At 42.8% G+C, this 22820-nt stretch overlaps 1 protein-coding gene across 4 annotated transcripts in view; it reads right to left on the reverse strand.

Moving 5' to 3' along the window:
* Window positions 1-22820, reverse strand: part of ESRRG (estrogen related receptor gamma) — a 1264625-nt gene that overhangs the window by 369683 nt on the left and 872122 nt on the right. The window lies entirely within an intron of this gene.

A 22820-nucleotide genomic window follows, 5' to 3' on the forward strand; every position in this document is an offset into this window, starting at 1 on the left:
CAAACTACAGTCCATCCACTAGTAATAGGCGATGGGGCAGATTTACAGTATACAAGGGTAAAACACCCTACTGTCCACAAGTATGGGAGATTCTGACAGTCATGGGGCTTTTCCCCTTTAGCAGTATGCATGAAATAGATACAGCCAATGATAATATTCCTGTACCCACCAAATACCTGCTTTTGTATTTCTCCTGCCTTTGCAATGGTAATCCAGTAGAACCAATACCACGTCAGTACTTTTAAAATGCCGGATCTATTTTCATCTCCACCCTGGGATGATTAAAATCACAAGAAATGTTTATTCTTCAGGCAAATTTCCCCCTGGACATGGGCACATCGGGAAAGACTGGCTCAGTAAGGATGTTCATCAACTCTATCCGCTCCACTGCGGCCGAGTATCGCAAAACTGCCTGATAAATGCACCAATAACCAGTTACAGCACCAACCTGCATTACTGCCGCGTCGGCGCTCTATTAATTAATGGCCACCTGTGTTTTGATTATCTTATTTGTATGACTCGGCCAATAAGCGCTATCACTTAAAATAATTTTTTCCTGCTCATAACCGGCGAATGAGCGTCATCCTTGGCAGCAGTGAACTCTAACGTTGAGTTCTACAATCAATTCGGTGAAATAAATGACATGAGAAGACTGAGCAGACAATAACACAGCGCACAGTGCGTCATCCATCTTTACAACACAATTCCTGCCATAATGATGTGAGTAGCTGACACTGTGTTTAATTACCAATGGCACAGTGCTGCATTGTTGTCAGTGTGTTTCTACGGAACAGAGCTAGAAATACGTTGTACAAACAGGAGCGGATCTTGCTATGGGCACACAGGATTTTTGCCCGGGGCGCCGGCGCCATCCGGAGGGTGCCGCGCCATGGCAAGATCCGCTACTGTTGGTCAGTGCCCCCCGATGCTGTGCGGAGATGTGAAGGAAACTAGACGGGTAGACGCTACCCGTCTAGTTTCCCTTCGTGTAGAGGACCTTTGCTGTGCGGTGCGCGATGACATCATCACGCACTGCACAGCATTGTGGGACTGGCACATAGACGCTAGGGGTCATAATTGACCTCTAGTGTCTATACTGTGCTAAGGGAGAGACATCATGACGTCTATCCGATAGATCCGAGGAGCGGCGCGGCGGAGGTCAGCAGCGGTCGGGAATCAGGAGCGGGGATTGTAAGTATTATTTTTTTTTAAGGGGCACAACTCTACAGGGGGCACAAATGGGGGCACAACTCTACAGGGGCACAAATGGGGGCACAACTCTACAGGGGGCTTAACTGACCACGCCCCTGTATGGAGCCATGCCCCTATTTTTGCCTGGGGCGCCACAAGGGCTAGAACCAGCCCTGTGTGCAAACATACACAACGGTCCTGTCAAGTTCTTTGATACTTATACAATAATAGCTACCAGTAGCTGCTTCATACTTATGGCAACATCTACACACTGTACCCGGAAATGAGAGGTAAAGTGAGGCGATGCGCATTACTGACTGATTTCTGGTTTGACCTACAAAATGACATGGTAAATAGGAGACAACGGATACACGGACCTCGCATACAGTAACTGGTTATTGTGGAATAAGCCTACACCCAGAAACTATTGGCGTAATATTTGTATCTTCAGTTAAATATATCCCATCCACTACCCTTTCCATGTAGTCATTTTACCTCCTAGGAAACTTGAGAAAAAAATAACTTCACAGAAAGGGTAGTGGATAAGTGGAACAGCCTCCCATCAGGGGTGGTAGAAGCTAAGACAACAGAGCAATATACAGTAATGAGCAATATAAACATGCGCTGTGATAGACATAAAGATATCCCTACAAATAACTGAGGATTAAATAGGGTTAAGGTTACTAAAAGGTAAAGAAAAGCCACAGACTAGATGGGCCAAGTGGTTCTTATGTGCCGTCACATTCTATATTTACATATATCTACAGCCCCGTACACACTGGGCGACACACTAGAAGATAACAATCTTTTTTTTTTTAAAGATCTATTGTTGATATTACCTATTGTGTATGGATGAACGATGAATGATAAGCACACCCGCGGGTCGTTCTCGTTCACGTATTATCTACTGAACATGCAGCTCAACTTTAACTATATCGTTGAGCTGCATGTTCGGGGAGTGCGAGGGATGGCGTCACTTACCGATATCGTTCAGTGTGTATGCACTGGCGATCTCCCCTGATTAGTAATCAGCAACATAGTGTTAACTAGCGGAGGTCACCCAGTGTGTACCCAGCTTTAGTGTCAACAATTTGTTAAAAATGACTGCCATATCATTGTAGTTAAAAAATAATGAATAAAAAAAACTGAGTCCTCCCCAAAAAAAGTAAACACTGGTTCTGGTTACCATTAAGGAAGGGAAACGAGCATTGGGTATTCCTGCAAAAGTGGCATCCAGCACCAGGATATGTATGCTGGGCAGGTAATACTATAATACTATGGGGGGGATTCAGTGGCAATTTACCACGGACTACAGTAACTGAAGCAGCTATTCAATTAGTCCTGCAGGCTGCAGTTAAGGTTTTTTTTTTTCAAGCTGAGTGGCTTGAAAAGAAATCTGTGTTAAATGGCCTGATTGCTAGAGCCGTGACCATGTTATCCCATAGGTCTGGGAACGTATTATTATTATTATTATTTATTACCAGTTATTTATATAGCGCACACATATTCTGCAGTACTTTACAGAGAATACTTGCTCATTCACATCAGTCCCTGCCCCAGTGGAGCTTACACTCTATATTCCCTATCACATGTACAGACACATTCCCTCTAGTGTTAATTTTGGTGGGCACCAATTAACCTACCAGTATATTTTTGGATTGTGGGAGGAAACTGGAGTACCCGGAGGAAACCCACGCAAGAACGGGGAGAATATACAAACTCCACACAGTTAGGGCCATGGTGGGAATTGAACCCATGACCTCAGTGCTGTGAGGCAGTAATGCTAACTATTACACAATCCGTACTGCCCAATACTGCCATATTCTATGGGATAACATGTGTTAACATGGTAATTTCCTGGGTGAAAAAAATTGGCTCTAATTGAATAGCCCAAGGCATTAAAGCCAGAGGCCACCATTTTTATCTGTGGTAAATTACTGCTGCTAACTGAATTCCCCCCTTAGTCTTGCAGCATGGGGTGTCCCACTCATACTGTGATACCAAATCAGGCCCAGGGAGGAATGCAGTAGGGGAATCTGGCCTGCACAATACGCTTGCCTCCTACAGCAATACAGTGCCATTTTGGCTCTTCCAGGCAATTCTTGAAAGCCAAGGTAGTAAGGTAAAAAGTACTGTTGTGGAACTAGAAGTCTCAGAAAACCTGCTTGCCATTGACTAAAACCATATGGAATCTATAGGAAATATTCTTTCTTCACTCATGAAGAAGTCCAATTACAGTATAAAAAAATAACAAACCATAAGACAAAGATGAGATTTACTCCGTGACAATAATTAATGTACTTAATTGGCCTTGAGGGGTCAACATATGAACAGCCAATCAGAGGGGTTTCCCTGCTCCAGCAAATCAGACGCAGGCTGCTCTGATTTCCAATCCATTCATAAATTCCCATTCATTCATCATTCAACTTGGAGTACTATGGCACGGATCTTATCATGTATTACCAGTCTGCAGTGGTGACAATATCCCCAGGATCTCTGTACACCTTGACTAGATTTGGAGAAAAGTGCAAAATAAATACAATGATTACTACCAAATGGAATGTTGCTATTCAACATTTTCACTTTGTAGCACTGACATATATTTTACCTGTTTTTTTCCTTTACGTAAATATAAATGTGATGTACTGCTTTATTGGATAAGGTGAACGTAAATATTCACCTTACACCCCATGGCAATTCTAGGTTTCTTGATTTTTGATATACAGTATGGAAACTTTTGTACAAAATATCATTCAGGCATGGAAACACCCTTGTACTGTAGAGGAAAAGACAGAATCTGGTAGAGGTTGAGTATCCCTTATCCAAAATGCTTGAGACCAGAAGTATTTTGGATATGGGATTTTCCGTATTTTTGAATAATTGCATACCATAATGAGATATCATGGTGATGGGATCTAAGTCTAAGCACAGAATACATTTATGTGTCATATACACCTTATACACACAGCCTGAAGGTCATGTAATACCTTTGTGTATTAAACAAAGTTTGTGTACATTGAGCCATCAGAAAACAAAGGTCTCACTCTCACTCAAAAAATTCCGTATTTCGGAATATTTGGCTATGGGATACTCAACCTGTATTCCAAAGTATAATGGTCCTCTAGATCCAAGAAAAGTTGTGTTTCCACATTACGTAGAGACCATGTAACTGGGTGGCAGCACCATGGAGGTCTCATCCTGCCTTCCACGCATCTCATAATGCTTTGCTCGGTCCTGCTTAGAAACCCAGCACCAGTTTCTCAGGCTTTTCCCTGTCTCTATGCTAATTTTTGCACCCAGGATTGATGAGGTTAATATATATTCGATCTCTTGTCTGCTATACACATCTATTAGAATGCACTCGTCGCTGCGAGTCTACATCTTCTGGAGAGAATTTGGAATGTAATGGAAAAACAATTAAACTATTTAATTAGTTAAAAAGAGCTAATTCTGCCAATTAGGAACAGGGATTTATGAGAAAGTCTTTCTGCCGCAACAAACTGCGGGAAACATATTACTCCAATCACCTGGGGCTGTAATCCTCAAAGGTTTTTATTGTCCCAAGAGGCCCTTTCCAGGCGGCTATTCTTCTGCAGAGTTTCTCTAGTCGTCATGATTATTTAATGAGAGAAGCTCGATTACCAGAGTATAAAAACACATTGATAGGAATATGCCAGGATATCTTCCTCTCTCCTTTCTACATTTAAATTGGAAATAGTTTTTTTAATGTATATAAAAGTCAAACAATGCAAAAACATTTCCCAAATGGACAATGCTGCTCACAGGCCAATATGTAAGGTATACACACCGCATTGTACAGTAGTAGTCATAGTACATTCTAGCATCAATGTACTTATTAACGGACATAGTATTCTAGAGTAAATCATTTCCAACATAATTAATTAGCCTTGTGCCCCATGTCAGCCTATATTTCTGTAATTACACTTCCAAACAGCACATTTTCACCATTAGGAAATCCATAAACTGTATTAATCCTACTAAAAAGCACTATTATAAAATCTACATATGAAATAGGGAATATAGATAGCGGGCACTTTAGCAGTGTGAGCCATTAGCTGCTACTCGGCTTCACTCTGACGGCTGATTGGCTTCTAAGGATTTCTGTAACTTTGCTATTTTGTTATTGGTTTTAATTATGGTGATTTTATAGAAGATGCCTAAGAAATGTGGGGTTAGTGCTGTTCGCTTTATCTTCTTCAGCGAATGCTATTCTCCGAGATGGATAATCAGTTGCGTCCATAAGAAACTCTGTAAACGTGGCCTCCATTCAACACAGTATTATTTCATCATGCAGCCAACTAGAAATATACAAACTTCAAGTCCAAATTGATAGTAATCCTTAATTACAGCCATAGCAATAGCATCTTTGTAGCCACACTCATCTTACCTGAGGCTTGGCTTACACGTGCTGCACTGACCACAGGTGTGCCTTAGTACACTGAGCTGCAACTAGGTACACTGCCCGCGAGCACACCATACTTACCTACTCTCCTGGAAGCTGCTGGAGGCTCCCGTTTTTTTGGGTAGCCCCCGCATCCCCGGAAGAGTGGGCAGGTCTCCCGCATTCTGCTCGCACCCTAGTGATGCGAGCAGGATGGAGAGATAATTTCCCGTATTGGCGGATTCGTCGGGTGGGGAAGAGGTTAAAATTACGCAATTCGTGTCATTTTAGCCCTGCCCCCTTCCCGCGGACCTGCAAATCGTGGCATTTCCTGATGTGGGGGCGGGGCTTGGTGATGTCACAGTCCGGCTCCGCCCCCCGAAGACTCCTGCAGCGTCTCCTCTCCGGGCTTCTCCTGGAGAGGAGAAATACAATGTAGGCAAGTATGGTGCACACTAGCCGTGCCATCACTGCCGCAGATAAGACACTTGGCGGCAAAGCCGAGCGTGGCTACATCTGTATTTGTAGCCCTATAGTACTTGGGGAGTTTTGGGGGATAGAGGCTGGAACAAGAACAACTGATGACTCCTGGAGGGCTCCTCATCCCCGCACCAGTCACTTAAGGTAGAACATTTTATTGTAAATACACATTTTTACACCTTTTACTCGTCATTCACATTGTATACACAGGATCTGTTCAGGATACCGGCGTTTGGTATCCCAGGAGTCAGAATGCCGGAGTCGGAATGTCGGCACCGGCATCTCGACATGGATCAAAATGCCAGTGCCAGAATTCTGAATGCTAGAATCCTGATCAAGGTCTGCTGGGACTCGTTATTGGTATGCTGCGGGAAGGGGAGGTTAGGGCTGGACTGCGGGGGTTGGGTGTAGGCTGTGGGAAGTGGAGGTTGGGTGTTTAGGAACCACTGGGGAGGGTTAGGTTTTGGCTGCGGGGGGGAAGGGTGTTTGGGAGGTTAGGGTTAAGGGCCCCATACACTAGAACGATAATGCCTGATTTCAGCCCAATTCGGGCCGATATATTGGGTGAAATCGGGCATTTTGGCTGTGAATCCGATCCGCGGCCCCGTGAGCATCGGATCGGATCCTCCAGATCCCTAGTGCTGCACTCGTGATATGTCGGTTCCCGCAGGTTTGGCTGGGATCGCATACCTCCCAACTGTCCCGATTTTTGCGGGACAGTCCCGTTTTTTGGGGACTGTCCCGCTGTCCCACCCGCGGGCCGCAGTGTCCCGCGGTGGGGGGGCAGTTGGGAGGCTCTGTCTGCCGCTGCCCTGCTTAGCAGAGCAGCGTTGAATAGACACTGTGCGCATGCGCACAGCGTCTTTTCAGGGGAGTCAGAGGGAGAGGGGGCATGCCAGCGGCTCACAGAGCGCTGGGCATGCCCCCTCGGTGATGAAAATGGGGGGCGTGGCTCGCGATCGCGGGTCCTCCTGCGAAGCCACGCCCCCTTTTCTTAGACCACACCCCTTTTCGGGAACACAAAGTTGGGAGGTATGGGATCGCATACGATATATCACATGCAAAATGTAGAAAATAATTTGGAATCATATGGAACCACTTCCAGGAAGCTCCCGGGAGAGTTCAAGGGAAATCACCTCCGACTTCAGCCTCAGGACACATTGTTCTAATGTATGGGGCCCTAGACTGTAAGAGGGGCTGGTTAGGGTTGGTAGGGGAGGGCATAGATATGACTGCCGGCATCGAATACACCGGAATGTCATATGTATCCCCCATACGCTTTAGTCACCAAGGCACTGGAGCATGGGGTTGGATGTTCTTGGCTGCAGAGCTCTAACACACGTTCCCTAGTTCTATGCCCAGCACCCAGAGACGGACTTTACACATTTGCGCACTGCAGATCGGGAACTAATGTTCTTGGCTGAATATACAATATACATTGCTGAGGACACTACTGCCAACACCCCACTCTGGCACTAGTCGTGCCGCAATCCCTGAACTTGGTTTACATGCGCAGAAGTTCTGTACATTTAAAAATCTAAAATCAACGCAGGTTATTATTGCACAGGAATGCGCATAACCCGTGTTGCTGGCTGGTGTAAAAGGGCAGAGCTGGAATAATCATGGTCGAGTGACCCAGTATTCCAACTCGGGTAGCTTGCAGGGTTAAACACGTGTAAACTGTGCAGTGTCAACAGAAGCCAGGTCGATGCAACCCATGTCCCGTTTACACTGTATGGAAGGGTGGCACTGGGAGATCATGTAATGGCGGGATGGTGACTGCAGATGGAGAGGGGGCTGACGCGGGTCGCAGCTGGGTTGCACCCGTGTCAGGCTCCTGGCTGCGACCCGTGTTTTTAGATAAAAAAGGGATATTCCTATTCCCCTGATCCTGCTGTAGTGACAACTTTCTGCTCAAGTGGTAACGTTTTTATAACGTATCTTTCTGGCGTCTTTTTTTAGTGATTTGAGCCAAGAAGCAGCAATTTTTGCTTTCATTGGATACAACGCAGCTGTACTCTGCTCCGCTCCTGATGATATAAAGATATGGCTGGAAAGCAAAGTAGAAAGCCAGAGAGATAATGCAAAGTTTACTGTCCAGCAAGAGGGAATAAGCTGGAGACTGGCGGCTTAGTAAAGCACACTGCACAATACATTTTATGATATCTATAGTTGCATCCTTCACTGCTAAATTGCTTATCAATGCTTCCGAGCAAGTAGTCTAACGGGAACGCTTTTCCTTGTTTGTTTTTGTTGTTACTTAGAAGATCTACTGTGGATCAGCTCTACTTGAGTGGCATCATAAATGTCTCCATTCCCCAGCAATAGACTCCTTCATGAGAGCGTCTGACAGCCTCTACTTAGAGCATCTTTCATGCTACACAATGAAGTGTAAAACTGCTGCGAAAAGAGCCCAGGCGTCAAAACAAACCATCTAGGTAATAAGCACTTAAACCAGTTTTCATTAATATATTTCTTCCAAGTAAAACAATTTCTAATGTCAATGAGCGGCTGCTGACAGTTTGCTTTAAAAACAGCGTTATTTATCCTGCGCCCTGTCTTCTGGCTTATCACAGCTGGAGGAAGTAAAGTGATTTTGTTTTTGCTCCAAGAACACATATTGACAAGCGTCCAGGATTAGCTGAAACATTCAAATCGTTGCAAACATTTGCAATGGGCAATGTCCCTGTTTCTAGCACTTAGAGGTTGCTACAGACACTGAGGGGGTCTAGTTACAAAGTACTGAGGCCCTCATTCAGTATAGATCACAGGCAGCTTGGCAAATGCTCTTCTCAGCACTGCAAATTCAGTAACTCCTTGCTGCATTTGCGATCACATCACTGCGACCGCATCGCAGTCTGAGATCAAACATCTTGACTAATGGTCGCGATGGTCATCTGCGACCGCAAGCTGTGTAAGCCTGAGTAATGCAGCTTGAGAGGCAAAGGAAACGGCATCTCGCGACGCAGTCCTTGGCCTCGCCACTCCCGAAAAAAGGGGTGACATGCCCCCACACCTCCCCCCGAACGCCTTTGCCTGTCAATCAGAGGCGATCGCAATACTGAGTTGCGATCGTAAGACCCGTTCTGCACATGATAATCAAGAAACTGAGCTCAGGATCGCAGGTGCGATCCAAGCTGAATAACCCCGAGTCCAATGGTGGCAATTAGGTGGGGGCAGATGGTGCTCCAGCCCCATCAGAGCTGAGTTGTGGGCAGAGGTGAGGTACTGCGTGGGGCATCCCAAGGAAGAAGCCACACCAGAGATCATTTCCACAGCCCTGCTCACATCAAAGGACAATACAGCAAAGTATTTCTAACCCCCTGCTTATATCACTGAACTTACCACCATCCAAACTGTGCAAGTTATAGGGGGATTCTACCAGTTCACTGGTCTTTGCCAGAAAGTGGGCACGGTTGGTCAGAAGGTGAGCATGACTGGGCAGAGAGGGGTGCAACAGAAATGTATTGGACTAATTTGTGTCCTGAAAAAATCCATGAGTGTTGGGGACATCACCTCTGTCTGTATTGTAGTTTGGACTTTTGTAAAATTGAAAATATTACTTATACTGTTTGAAGCATAAAACAGTAGAAATGCGTGTTTCCCACAGCAGGGGCACCAACCGGGGAAGGACCAAGCGACCAAACTGTCTAGCAACATACGGTAGTCCCCACTGGCAACCACCCCCACCAGTACAAACTACTGCCACTTCTCTTGGTGGCCCTATCCCAGAGGAATGCAAATGGAAGATGGAAACAGTAGGGATTAGGAGGACTATTTATTTATCAAAATTATAAAAGTTTCAATATTCAAAAGAAATAACAGTAAAAGAATAAAATATGTATTTATAATATTTTTTTGAAAAATAAAATGCTATATATAATTAAATAAATAATTTTGTCCTTTGCTGCTGCCTACTAATGCTATCTCAAGAGTACATGTACTGCCATGATGTTACATAGGCTTCTCCAGGCTTGTTATGTGGAAGATATCACAGGAGACCCCCATCGATGGCTCCCGCAGTGATACCCTGGAAGATATCACAGAAGACCCCCATCAATGGCTCCCGCAGTGATACCCTGGAAGATATGACAGGAGACCCCCAGCGATGGCTCCCACAGTGATACCCTGGAAGATATCACAGAAGACCCCCAGCGATGGCTCCTGCAGTGATACCCTGGAAGATATCACAGAAGACCCCCAGCGATGGCACCCGCAGATACCCTGGAAGATATCACAGAAGACCCCCAGTTATGGCACCCGCAGATACCCTGGAAGATATTAGAGGAAACCCCCAGCGATGGCTCCTGCAGTGATACCCTGGATGATATCACAGAAGACCCCCAGTTATGGCTCCCGCAGATACCCTGGAAGATATTAGAGGAAACCCCCAGCGATGGCTCCTGCAGATACCCTGGAAGATATCACAGAAAACCCCCAGCGATGGCACCCGCAGATACCCTGGAAGATATCACAGAAGACCCCCAGTTATGGCACCCGCAGATACCCTGGAAGATATTAGAGGAAACCCCCAGCGATGGCTCCTGCAGTGATACCCTGGATGATATCACAGAAGACCCCCAGTTATGGCACCCGCAGATACCCTGGAATATATTAGAGGAAACCCCCAGCGATGGCTCCTGCAGTGATACCCTGGAAGATATCACAGGAGACCCCCAGCGATGGCTCCTGCAGTGATACCCTGGAAGATATCACAGAAGACCCCCAGCTATGGCACCCGCAGATACCCTGGAAGATATTAGAGGAAACCCCCAGCGATGGCTCCTGCAGTGATACCCTGGAAGATATCACAGAAGACCCCCAGCGATGGCTCCCACAGTGATACCCTGGAAGATATTAGAGGAAACCCCCAGCGATGGCTCCTGCAGTGATACCCTGGAAGATATCACAGGAGACCCCCAGCGATGGCACCCGCAGATACCCTGGAAGATATTAGAGGAAACCCCCAGCGATGGCTCATGCAGTGATACCCTGGAAGATATCACAGAAGACCCCCAGCGATGGCTCCCACAGTGATACCCTGGAAGATATTAGAGGAAACCCCCAGCGATGGCTCCTGCAGTGATACCCTGGAAGATATCACAGGAGACCCCCAGCGATGGCACCCGCAGATACCCTGGAAGATATTAGAGGAAACCCCCAGCGATGGCTCCTGCAGTGATACCCTGGAAGATATCACAGAAGACCCCCAGCGATGGCTCCCACAGTGATACCTGGCTACAGCCACAGCTGTAGATATTTCTTAATGAACTGTAAATAAACCTATATCTGGAAAAAGCAGCCATGAATGTTCTCCCATCATAATTAAACCCCTCAGGGACATTTTTGTCTATATAAAATTATGTAATTCACCTTTAGATGTGGCATCTCCCCCCTATCTTCCTCAATCTACCTAACCCTGCATGGATCTTTCTGGCTCAGCCGCTGCATAGCGCGGCTCCCCGGAATTTCCCTATATTCCGCATGTGTCACCAGCAGGACGCTAGGAGCTCCTGTTTTACCTTCTTACAAAATACATTTATTGCTGCTGCTTAAAGACTCAAAATAAATCTGATGAATTGTATAATCTTAATTTAATATATTCTCTGCAAGATAGTTAAAGAGAGGGTTAATTACAGAGCCTGATCACACCTCAATGTTAACATATTTTGAGTTTGTAACATAATTATTAACTTTTGCAATTGGGATTTTGTATACAAAAATGCCTTTATTAACCGATATAGAGGGGGTGTATCAGAGTGTATTAGAATAAAATAACATTATGCCGGCTATTCTACAATATTAATAAAAAACACTAATATCACTGGTAGAGGACTCAAAGTAGAGTACAGATAGTCAAATAATTGCCAATACATTTATTGGCACATTCGGAGAGGGATGTGTGGATACGGGGTCAAGGAGGGGGGTTTGGGGGGCAGAGATATTATCAATGTGTACCGGGTTGCAAGATTTCTGTTGCCGGCCCTGCATCTGGGACAAGGAGGCTTTTCTATAAGATGTAATTGCTATTGAGTTGATTCTGGGACTGGTTTAGGGGAGGGATGAGGCTTTAACTGTTCTGCTTTCCATGAGAAAATAGCACCAACAACACATAACAAGCCATTCTTATGAACCAGCTCTATAAGATAGTATTATCGGAGATGATTTAAAATACATTGAAATTATAACTTAATTTTACCAGGTGCCAGGTGGAGACATTTATACAGCAACCAATCCTATTCTATCATTTTCTAGTTGCAATAGAGGAATGACAGCTAAAATCTGATTGGTTGCTAAGGGAAAAACCTCCAGTTTTCATCTTTAGTAGTTTTAGTAAATCTATCCCCTAATTGTCTGCAAAACCTAAATTATATGTTGGTATCTGCACATATTTTAGACGTTAGAGAAATTGCAAATTGAGGTTTGCAGCAGAATGGGCCATTTCAGAGAGCTGTGATGTATCACTGATACAATGTATACCCGAACATTTTGTGTGCCCTGCTTTTCACAATTTATTTTTTTCGAGCCAATTTTTTTAGGGGCTATTCAATAAGCCCGTTTTTTTCAACCGAGAAATTTTCAATTTTGGTGTTAATAAAGTATCCGCGAAAAATCGAAGTGCTATGTGTTTTCGCGGTCATGATTGGGAGAAAAAGCGTGCTTAAGCAGATTTGGTTTTGCCTGCCTGAGGCATCATGGCTAATTGGATAGCCCCAGGGGAGGTAATTAGCCACACTAAATTATCACTGCTAATTGAATACCGCCCAACGTCTGCGTCCCACATTTGCTTAGTCATTCTGTGCTGAATGGTCAACGATCAATTCATCCTGCAGTGTGATGTGGTTGCGGCAGTACAGGGAACACAATGCTACATTCGGCCAGCTACAGAAAACTTTTGTGAGCAAATGCGAAGTGAGGAGAATATTTGAAGCAACAAACAACATTGTGGTAATCGCTGCAGAAATGCATTTATATAAACAAAAAACATCAAAATTTGCATATACAGCTCTGAAACAGTAAACACTGTATCTGCTCGCATTTTATCTCAGGTATTAATAATTACCTTTGGTCTGCACAGATACAGCCCATCTAATCCTTATCTGAATTTGCAATTAGACTTCAGAGATGCAGACTTCTGTACTGTGACTCATCCCACCCAAATCAAACCGGTCTTCAAATACTTTACAAAGCGAACGTCTGATGTCTCACTGAACTCGCAGATAACACGCCTTCTAATGACATTAATGCTCCTAGCAGACATTAGACTCTCGCATAAAAATGCACCAAAATAAAAGACCTGTTTATTTTATTTATTTTTATCTTTTTCAGATGTAAAAATTTGGTGAATGTATATAAAAAAATCTTTTGACTTAAAAAACAGAGAAATATTTAATACTATAAATTAAAACAAAAATATATGATGCCTACAAGGGCAATCAGAGGAGTAACAGAACATGCACTCGGATACGGACATCACTGGGTCAGAATGTGAGTGAGGCTAAAGCAATGAGGCTGTAGCCACCTGGAGCTTACATTTAATCTCAAAGGCTGAGGCTGACTGGCAAATACACAATAAAGCCCACTAACGTTTTCAAGAGCGTTTGCTGGCCACAGGAGACTCCTCTGCTCTTTATAATGTAGAACAGTGGCTACGGGGAGGAGCAGGGGCCACCTTCATCCCTGGTCCCATAGCTGTTGCATTCTCCAGGATTGGTGCTAATCCCACCTCTGCACCAAGGGTTGCTGCTACCTCTAGGTGACACTAGGTGGTTCCTAGGGTGCCAATAAGTAGGGTGCAATAAGCAGCAAAGACGAGGGCTTAATGCCTGAGGTGGACACTGCTTCAACTGACTCATCTATTTTACAATAAACTCACAAGTTTCACTGTGAATGTGGGATTCAAAACTATCATCAAAGATTTTCTCATTTTAGACAAAAACATGGAGATTAACAGACTTGTGGTTTCGACCAGGTATCTCATCAGAAAAGTTTGGCTGTTATAAAGAATAGTGCTCAGGCACTATGGAGTTGTAGTAACAATTTTCACTAATAAGGTGGAGAACAGAAGACGAAACACTAGCTGAATCAGGACTGGCCGTACACTGGAGCCTGCCCTGGAATGCTGAAGAGTAGTAGGCTGAGTAACTGCACACGGAAGTCCACTTTAAGGATGGGCTGCATGTTATTTACCAACTGCACATGCATCAGCGCTGAACATTATTATTATTTATTACCAGTTATTTATATAGCGCACACATATTCCACAGCACTGCACAGAGAATATTTGCCCATTCACATCAGTCCCTGCCCCAGTGGAGCTTACAATCTATATTCCCTACCACATGTACACGCACACACATTCATACTAGGGTTAATTTTTTGTTGGGAGCCAATTAACCTACCAGTATATTTTTGGATTATGGGAGGAAACCGGAGTACCCGGAGGAAACCCACGCAAGTACGGGGAGAATATACAAACTCCACACAGTTAGGGCCATGGTGGGAATGGAACCCATGACCTCAGTGCTGAGGCAGTAATGCTAACCACTTCACCATCCGTGCTGCGCCAACATGTGCAACTATGAGCACTTGCCACTGAGACTCCAGTCTAGCCTGTTCGGGAATTCCAGAGAGTGTGCCTGCAATCGTTTCAAGGCAGAACAAACCTGATTTTGCTTGTAAATGATTGCCACTGTAACAATATGGGCCTACTCATCGGAACGGTATCCGGATGATAGATAGACAGTGTCCAGTTAGACAGTCAATAGATAGACACCATATGTGACAGACATTAGGTCGACAGGGTCAAAAAGTCGACAAGGTCAAAAGGTCGACATGAAAAAGGTAGACAGTACAAAAGGTCGACCGGTTCAAAAGGTCAACAGGGTCAAAAGGTTGACATGAAAATGGTCGACATAAAAAAGATAGACAAATGTTTTTTTCATGTAACATGTTTTTGGACTATTTCATACCTTCTCTATCCATGTCGGCATAGAGTTGGGTATAAACCTCGTGGTGAGCGCAGCGAGCCACCGTGCCCGAAGCGTGGCGAGCGAGGCGAGCCCCGTGAGGGTATGCCTTTCTACAACTGGGGGTCCCAGATGACAAAACTATCCACACAAACCACAAAAATGCAAAAAACATGGTGTCTACCTTTTTATGCCGACCATTTTCATATTGACCTTTGACCCTGTCGACCTTTTGACCCTGTCAACCTTTTGTACTGTCTACCTTTTACGTGTCGACCTTTTGACCCTGCTGACCTTTTGACCCTGTGGACCTAATGTCCGTCTAACATATGGTGTCTATGTATTGACTGTCTAACTCATGGGTGAGGAACCTTTTTTCTACCAAGGGCCATTTGGATATTTATAAAATCCTTTGGGGGCCATACAAAAATTATCAACTTAAAAATTAGCCTGCCCCCAGTAGTTATGCCCCAAGTAGATATACCCCCAGTCACTTGTTATGCCCCCAGTAGTTATACCCCAGTATATATTCCCCCAGTCACTTGTTATGCCCCCAGTAGTTATACCCCAGTATATATTCCCCCAGTAGTTATGCCCCCAGTCAGTAGTTTTTCCCCCAGTAGATATACCCCCAGTCACTGGTTATGCCCCCAGTAGTTATACCCCAGTATATATTCCCCCAGTAGTTATGCCCCCAGTCACTTGTTATGCCCCAGTAGATATGCCCCCAGTACATACTGTATGCCCCCAGTCACTTGTTATGCCCCAGTAGATATGGCCCCAGTGAGTTGTTATGACTTATTAGATATGCCCACAGTCAGTTGTTATGTCCCATTAAATATGACCCATTAGATATGCCCCCTAGTAGCACCACTTACACACACACATTAAAAGAAAAAAAACCCACAATACTCACTAGTCCTGCTCCTGCTTCTGGACTGTTGCCCTCCACCTGGCTGCCCGCTCCTCAGAACTATGGGAGAGACGTCATGGCATCTCTCACATAGCGCAGCACAACCGCAATGTAAAATTGTAGAACATTGATTTGACTGTTACGCCAAGCGGCTCTTTTTCCCCTGTCCCCTGGTTTTGTAATGCAATATAAAACATATATAGTTTCTTTCATTTATTTTTGCCACTGTGCTATGGTTTATAATACCCTGGAAGTACACAGCAGGGTTTTCTTGCTTTAAATAACTTTGGAAAGTGTAAATAACAGATTTATGGCATCTTAAGGGCCCTCCGATGTGTGCGACCAATATGTACAATCTCGTAATGGACGAGAAATTGATCATGTCTTTCAATGACATCAAATCTATCAATGACATCGTTTATACCTGCAAGCCAATATGGACAATATCATTCATATTAGCATGCAGGGCTATGGGGCCGGGTGACATCAGAAAGTGAAGAAACTTCACTCCCCCGTCACCCCACCCCTGCCGTATCGGCCGTCAGGCCCCTTGGCCAGTGTGTAGGGCCCATTACTTAATCAACCACTACCATACACCATTAAATAGAATAATGACTATAATTTTATATCCAGGACCAGCACTGTTGGGTGGATAATTTCCCAAAACAAAACATGTTAATAAACTTTTTTGTCATCTGCCAAAATGCCTCAAAGTGCATATTATCAGATCCCCCTCCCGTCTCCTGCTCCACTACTGATCACATGCTAACATTGGCAGCAGTTGGGCAGTGATGGACTGCCACCACTGCTCTTGAACCTCTTTCCAGCTCCTGCTCCCCTGATACCAGGCTAACAGGGGCCGCAGCCAGGTAGCGTCCGGCTAATGTCTGCCTGCAGCTGCCAGGCCGTGTCTGCCTACTTATCGTTCAGTTGGGGGAAAAGTTTCCCCTACACTAGAATTATAAGTTGGCAAAAATAAAACATGTTTAATTTTCACAACTAGTTGGAGCGACTGTTTTTTGGTGTTTGGGTGCAAACTAATGATTATCATTGCTCCCACACACTGCCCGATTATCATTCACACCAGCCAACTAGCTGGTTGGTTGGAATGATATTTTTCTGCTGTATAGCCAGCATAAGAACTTTACAGTGTATTTGGAAATTCCTGAATACAACAGCTACTTTATCTGAAATTCTCCAAGCTGATGGACTTTAACAAGAGGCGAGATAGAAGTGACCCAATTGATCAGTAAAGGTTTGAGTTATTAAATGTCAAAGACATTAGCAATTTGCAAGGAATTAAAAAGTTCTAGACACCGAGTTGACAAAAGAATCTTGAAAGCATTGATGAGATGAGGATACCACATGGTCGGTACATTTAAAAGTAGGAAAAAAGTAGCGCTCTAGACTCGGTCACCAGAGAGAAACTAAGGAACACATTTCATCTTTCTATCTGTAAGGAGTTTGTTTGATGTCTTTTTAAGATTTTTCCTGACTATTCCACAGATAGGACATTCCAGAGTACAGTGTTCATGACTGATACATCAGAACAGGATTGTAATTAAGAAAGGATGTCAAGATATATATATATATATATATATATATATATGTATATATATATATATATATATATATATATATAAAGTTACATCCACTCGTCTTGAAAAACTGAAATATGCTTTCTACAAAAGTTCTACAAATCTTGTAATCTTGTTTAATTTGTTCCGTCTGCCCAGTAAACTGAGGGTGATGAGAAATGTAACTTTACAGTGAAATATTTCTAAAGTGATCTCCACAATACAGCAACAAACTGCACACACGGGTCTCATACAATTTCATAAGGGAATCCATGAAGCCAAACTTGGGAGCTGAAGAAAATCCCATTACAGTAAAATGAGCAGCCTTTGAAAAATTATTGACTATTACCAAAATGGTATAAAATATCCGACATGGAGATAAATCAGTAATAAAATAGATTGATACTTGAGATCGAGGGTATTTTAGAACATGTATAGGTAGTAATGACCCAAGTTAAACTTAATGAGGTGTTTTGTGCTGAGAATAAACCCCAATTATTACTAAGAAGCAGTTTTAAAATTTTCATAAACTGTGTTAAGACCATCTGGCCTGCTGTGGACTGAGACACTGAGCACTCTGGAGATAGCATCAGATCAAGTGGTCTGTAAAAACGGTCATTGGATGTTTAGCTCTTTTCAAAAGAATACATCATTTCTTTTGGCCTAATTTTATTGCAAAGTTCCTTATCCTCAATGTCAAATTATTTTCTGCTGCTTGGAATTTCTGGCAAAATAACCCATGGGATTTGCCAGTAAATGTTTTTTAGGACCCTATAACAATAGTTGAGGTGTTCACCTCTACAAAGAATTAAGAGATGGTAGCAGACTGACAATGTTTGGGAACCATGGTGAAGAACACTTTAAGATGATGGAATGCTTCAGTAGGCACTTGACACCACTCCTAGTGAAGTTAGGTATTTCTGCTCATGGTGGTAATTGGAGCTACAAAGATTTCTTCATGAATTGTTGATAATAGTTCGCAAACCTTAAGAATGTTTGAGTGAATTTAGTCCCATGAAGTTTAGGCTACTTAACATTGTAGAGTTTCTCTAGGTCCACTTGAAGATCTGAGCCTAAATTAAATTAGCCAAAAACAGTAGTTTGGCCTTCCCATTGTTTATAGAATAAATGATGAGCCCAAAGGCAAGACAAAACTTTTACTGTGCACTTCACGGTTCTGATAAACAATAGTGTACCGTACATCGCTGAAAATCTCATTAACAGATGTAAGGAATACTGCTGGGGCATTATAGAGACTGAATGAGATCATTAGAAATTCAAAATGACCATCACTAGTGTTAAATGCTGTTTTCCACTCATCGCTGCATCTAATTGAAATACGAAGGGGGGAATAGAACCTTCTTCTAAATCTAACTTTGCAAATACACGGCTTCTTTGACCTGGCCAAACAATTTTGGTATGATTTAGTGGGTCCGATCTTTATTGGTAATAGTGTTTAAGCCTCAATATTCAATGCAAGGATTTAAACAGTTAAAGTCTACCACTGCAGGTGAGTAGGGCTTCCTAATAAAACCCCTTTAATTACTTTGTATATAATCCTCAGCACTTTGCGGAATATTTATATGTTGGCAAAGAATGTCTGAAAAAACTCAGATACGTCTGCAGGCTTTATTTGTTGAACATGCATGAAATGGCAATGAGGATCTAGGATAAGAATTTGCCTGAGTGCCAATCAAGAGGAGGGGGAATGTGGGCAAAGCCACAGTAACCCAAAAAATCTGGGTAGATAGTTTTGGGAATCACATAGAAGGATATAAATTCTCATGCCGAACCTCTATGTGTAATTTGAGAGGATTGTTTGGTATGTGATAAGTGGCACTAGAGATCTTACTCTATCAAACGCAGCTTGGTGTCAGCAATCACATATCTCTGATATACCCATATAAGAACTTTTAATTGTTCGCAATATATTCAGATGGATTCTGCAAATAAAACACACACATAGGGTGGAACTCAAGTATAAATAAAAAATGCAAAAAGGTATTAACTGGCTTGGAAGCCATACATGGATACATGAGCTGTCCATGTCAAGCACCAAATTATTAGGGCACAAATTAATAGGGATTAAATAACAGATACTCAACTTTTTTGACAAACTTGAGTTCTGTTTTTGCATTATTATTACTATTACTACTATAAACTATTTTTTTCTAAAAAAAATAAAAAATTAGGCATCATATTTTATAGATTTTTTTCCGCTTATGTTAAAAAAAAGTATGATAAAAAAGACTCAACTCAAAATCCATTCAAAACAGCCTTTCATATCTAAATGACTTCCACATCTAATATGTTTGAGTCTGCCTACTCCAGGACATTTTATTGTAGAAGCGTTTAGCTATGTTTTTGAAGCCCTCTTGTTAGCATTGCCTGGAGGGTGTGTGCTGGATGGCAGTTCATTGTTATAGCTGAGATGTTACCCATCAAAGACGCTTTGCAGACCATTCATGTGTTGAGATCTTTCGAGCAATGTTGTGTTCTATTCTTGATAATTGGCCTCACAGGACATAATCATAGGACTTAGTATTAATAATAGCTAGACATCTAAGAAAGTTCTTAATCAATGAGCACTGAGTTGTAAGCTGGGATAGATATAATGAATCATATCGGCGACTTGATGAAAACTCTAAAACTGATATTATTTGGTATTTGAGAGGCACCTGGTCTTGATGTTGTAGGACTGGGGTAGTTGCCAGTTGTCCTTTTTTCCATACTCATAGTTTTGCCCCTATCTGCATAGAACCAAATATTGTTTTACATGTTGGAAGTTCTCAGGGTTCGTTGGGACTACTAAAACACCACTTCACTTTTACTGAATCTATTTACAACAGAATATATGTTGACACAGTATATATGTTGAGAGTCATCTTGCAAATGATCAGATATTACTCTATGTACTCAGTCCCTGCCTCATTAGAGCTTACAATCTTAATGTCTGGGGTCCATTTTTGTCATGAGCCAATTACTCTACCAGTACATGTTTGGGAGGAAACCAGAACATCCAGAAGACACCCATGCAAACACAGGGAGAACATAAAGACTGCACACAGATAGATATTGTGTTGCGAGGAAATTATGCTAACCAAGTGCTGTCCATTATGCATACTTACCTACATCTGAAGTCTACTCTCCGGCAGAAGTCTGGAGAAGAGATGAAAATATGTGAGATGGGGGCAGGTCCAGATTAGTCACTGCATTAAGCCCTGTTCCTAGTGAAAAATGTTGCAATTCACACATTTAGTGTTATATGGGACAATTGTAAAATAACGCAATTACCATAGAATCACGTCTCAGTGACTGCCGATTCTCTATATTAATCTCCCCATTCTGCCCACTTCACTAGGAAATGGGCGGGTAGCATGACCAGTCTCCCGGGGATGTGGAGGACTACCTGAAATGTTGGATATCTCCCACAGGTTCAGGAGGAAAAGGCAAGCATGTAGTAACCAATACTTCTACTGTGACATAACAAATATATGCATCCAGATCTGTCGCTGCTGTATATGATTTCTCCACATCATAAACCTAATATACAGTGTGTAAGAGGACTCTGTGATTATCATCATGTTAAACCCCTCGCTCAGCAGAGAAAGCAGAATTCTCTGTATATTATTTAGTGTTGTATTATATTTTACAGAGCAGCACAAAGTGCCTGCAATGCTACATTCATAAGCAAACAGAAAACCTAAATACATAGATTACTATAATACTACAATACAACCAAAGGCGATGATGGGACAGGTGCGGGTAGGAATACTCAGTGAGCCTATACCTACAGTGTGGGTAATCAGACAGGACCAGAGTCATCGGTGGGGGAAGGGGAGTTGGGTACAAAGCTAAATGGGATAGTGCTAGGATGAGAAAATATTACTACATGGATAAATGCAAATGGGGCATTCAATAAACCGTGCAACTAATTTCCCCACCGAGTTAATCCAGTTAGTGGGGATTTTCCCGCACGAGAGTCCCCGCATTCGGACTGAACCGCGCAGCTCCATGAGCTGCAAGGTGAAGTACTGTACACAGGAAAAAAAAAGACAAAATCGAGTTCATGGGTGGGAAAAAAACATTAATTCCGCAGTTTATGCAGAATCGGTGGGTTTGCACACCTGAATTCCAATTTTTATCACGGGAAAAAGGCTATTTAAATGAATAGCCTTTTTGCGTCAAGCAGTCGCGGGGTATATCCCGTAGCTAATCGAATACCACCCATAGTGCCTCTTTCTTTATTCTGAATGCATCATGTTACATTTTTGTTCTTTCCCTTTATTTTGTATATGAAAAATGGTGAGTATCTAATATATAACTGAAATGAAATATGATAATTATTCTTTAATCAGAGCATGGTCTAGATAACAATACTCATTAACTTATTAGGGCATGACTGGTCACTAATAATGATGTCAATGCTCGCTCACTCATAGGCACCAGTCACACTGTGGAGCACCGGATGCTGGGTCATGCAACATGGAAATAAAGTGGCACAATTACTAAATAGAGGCACGCTGATTCAGGCTGGCCTAAGGCACCACATTATTTCTTTCTAAACAAAAAGGAAACTCCCATTTCACTGATAATAAATTTGCAGAAATCGCTTATTTGTATTTTAGTAAAATGGGATTTTTTGCGCATTAAAATATTAGTGAATGCCACCACGTCGATGGGTTTGAACATGTTTGTGGTACCTTTTTCAATATACCTGGATTTCATTTTGGGTTGCAGAATTTGCAAATCATGTTTGCATTTCAGTTTATAGTTCACCTTTGTCAATTTAAATTTAGGGTTTGTAAATGTTTTTACCAACTCTTTAAATCATACTCCAATAGCAAGAATTTGAAGGGTCCCCTCCCCAATGCTTTTAGAGATGCTTCTCTCAACTGTGGTTGTTCATTTTATTCTCCATAATATTGCCCAAGTTCATTTTATGCCCCATACAGTAATAGTGCCCAAGTTCATTTTATGCCCCATACAGTAATAGTGCCCAAGTTCATTTTATGCCCCATACTGTAATATTGCCCAAGTTCATTTTATGCCCCATACTGTAATATTGCCCAAGTTCATTTTATGCCCCATACATTAATAGTGCCCAAGTTCATTTTATGCCCCATACTGTAATAGTGCCCAAGTTCATTTTATGCCCCATACAGTAATAGTGCCCAAGTTCATTTTATGCCCCATACAGTAATAGTGCCCAAGTTCATTTTATGCCCCATACATTAATAGTGCCCAAGTTCATTTTATGCCCCATACTGTAATATTGCCCAGGTTCA

Source organism: Pseudophryne corroboree, chromosome 4, assembly GCF_028390025.1.
Source record: "Pseudophryne corroboree isolate aPseCor3 chromosome 4, aPseCor3.hap2, whole genome shotgun sequence".
Taxonomy (NCBI): Eukaryota; Metazoa; Chordata; class Amphibia; order Anura; family Myobatrachidae; genus Pseudophryne; species Pseudophryne corroboree.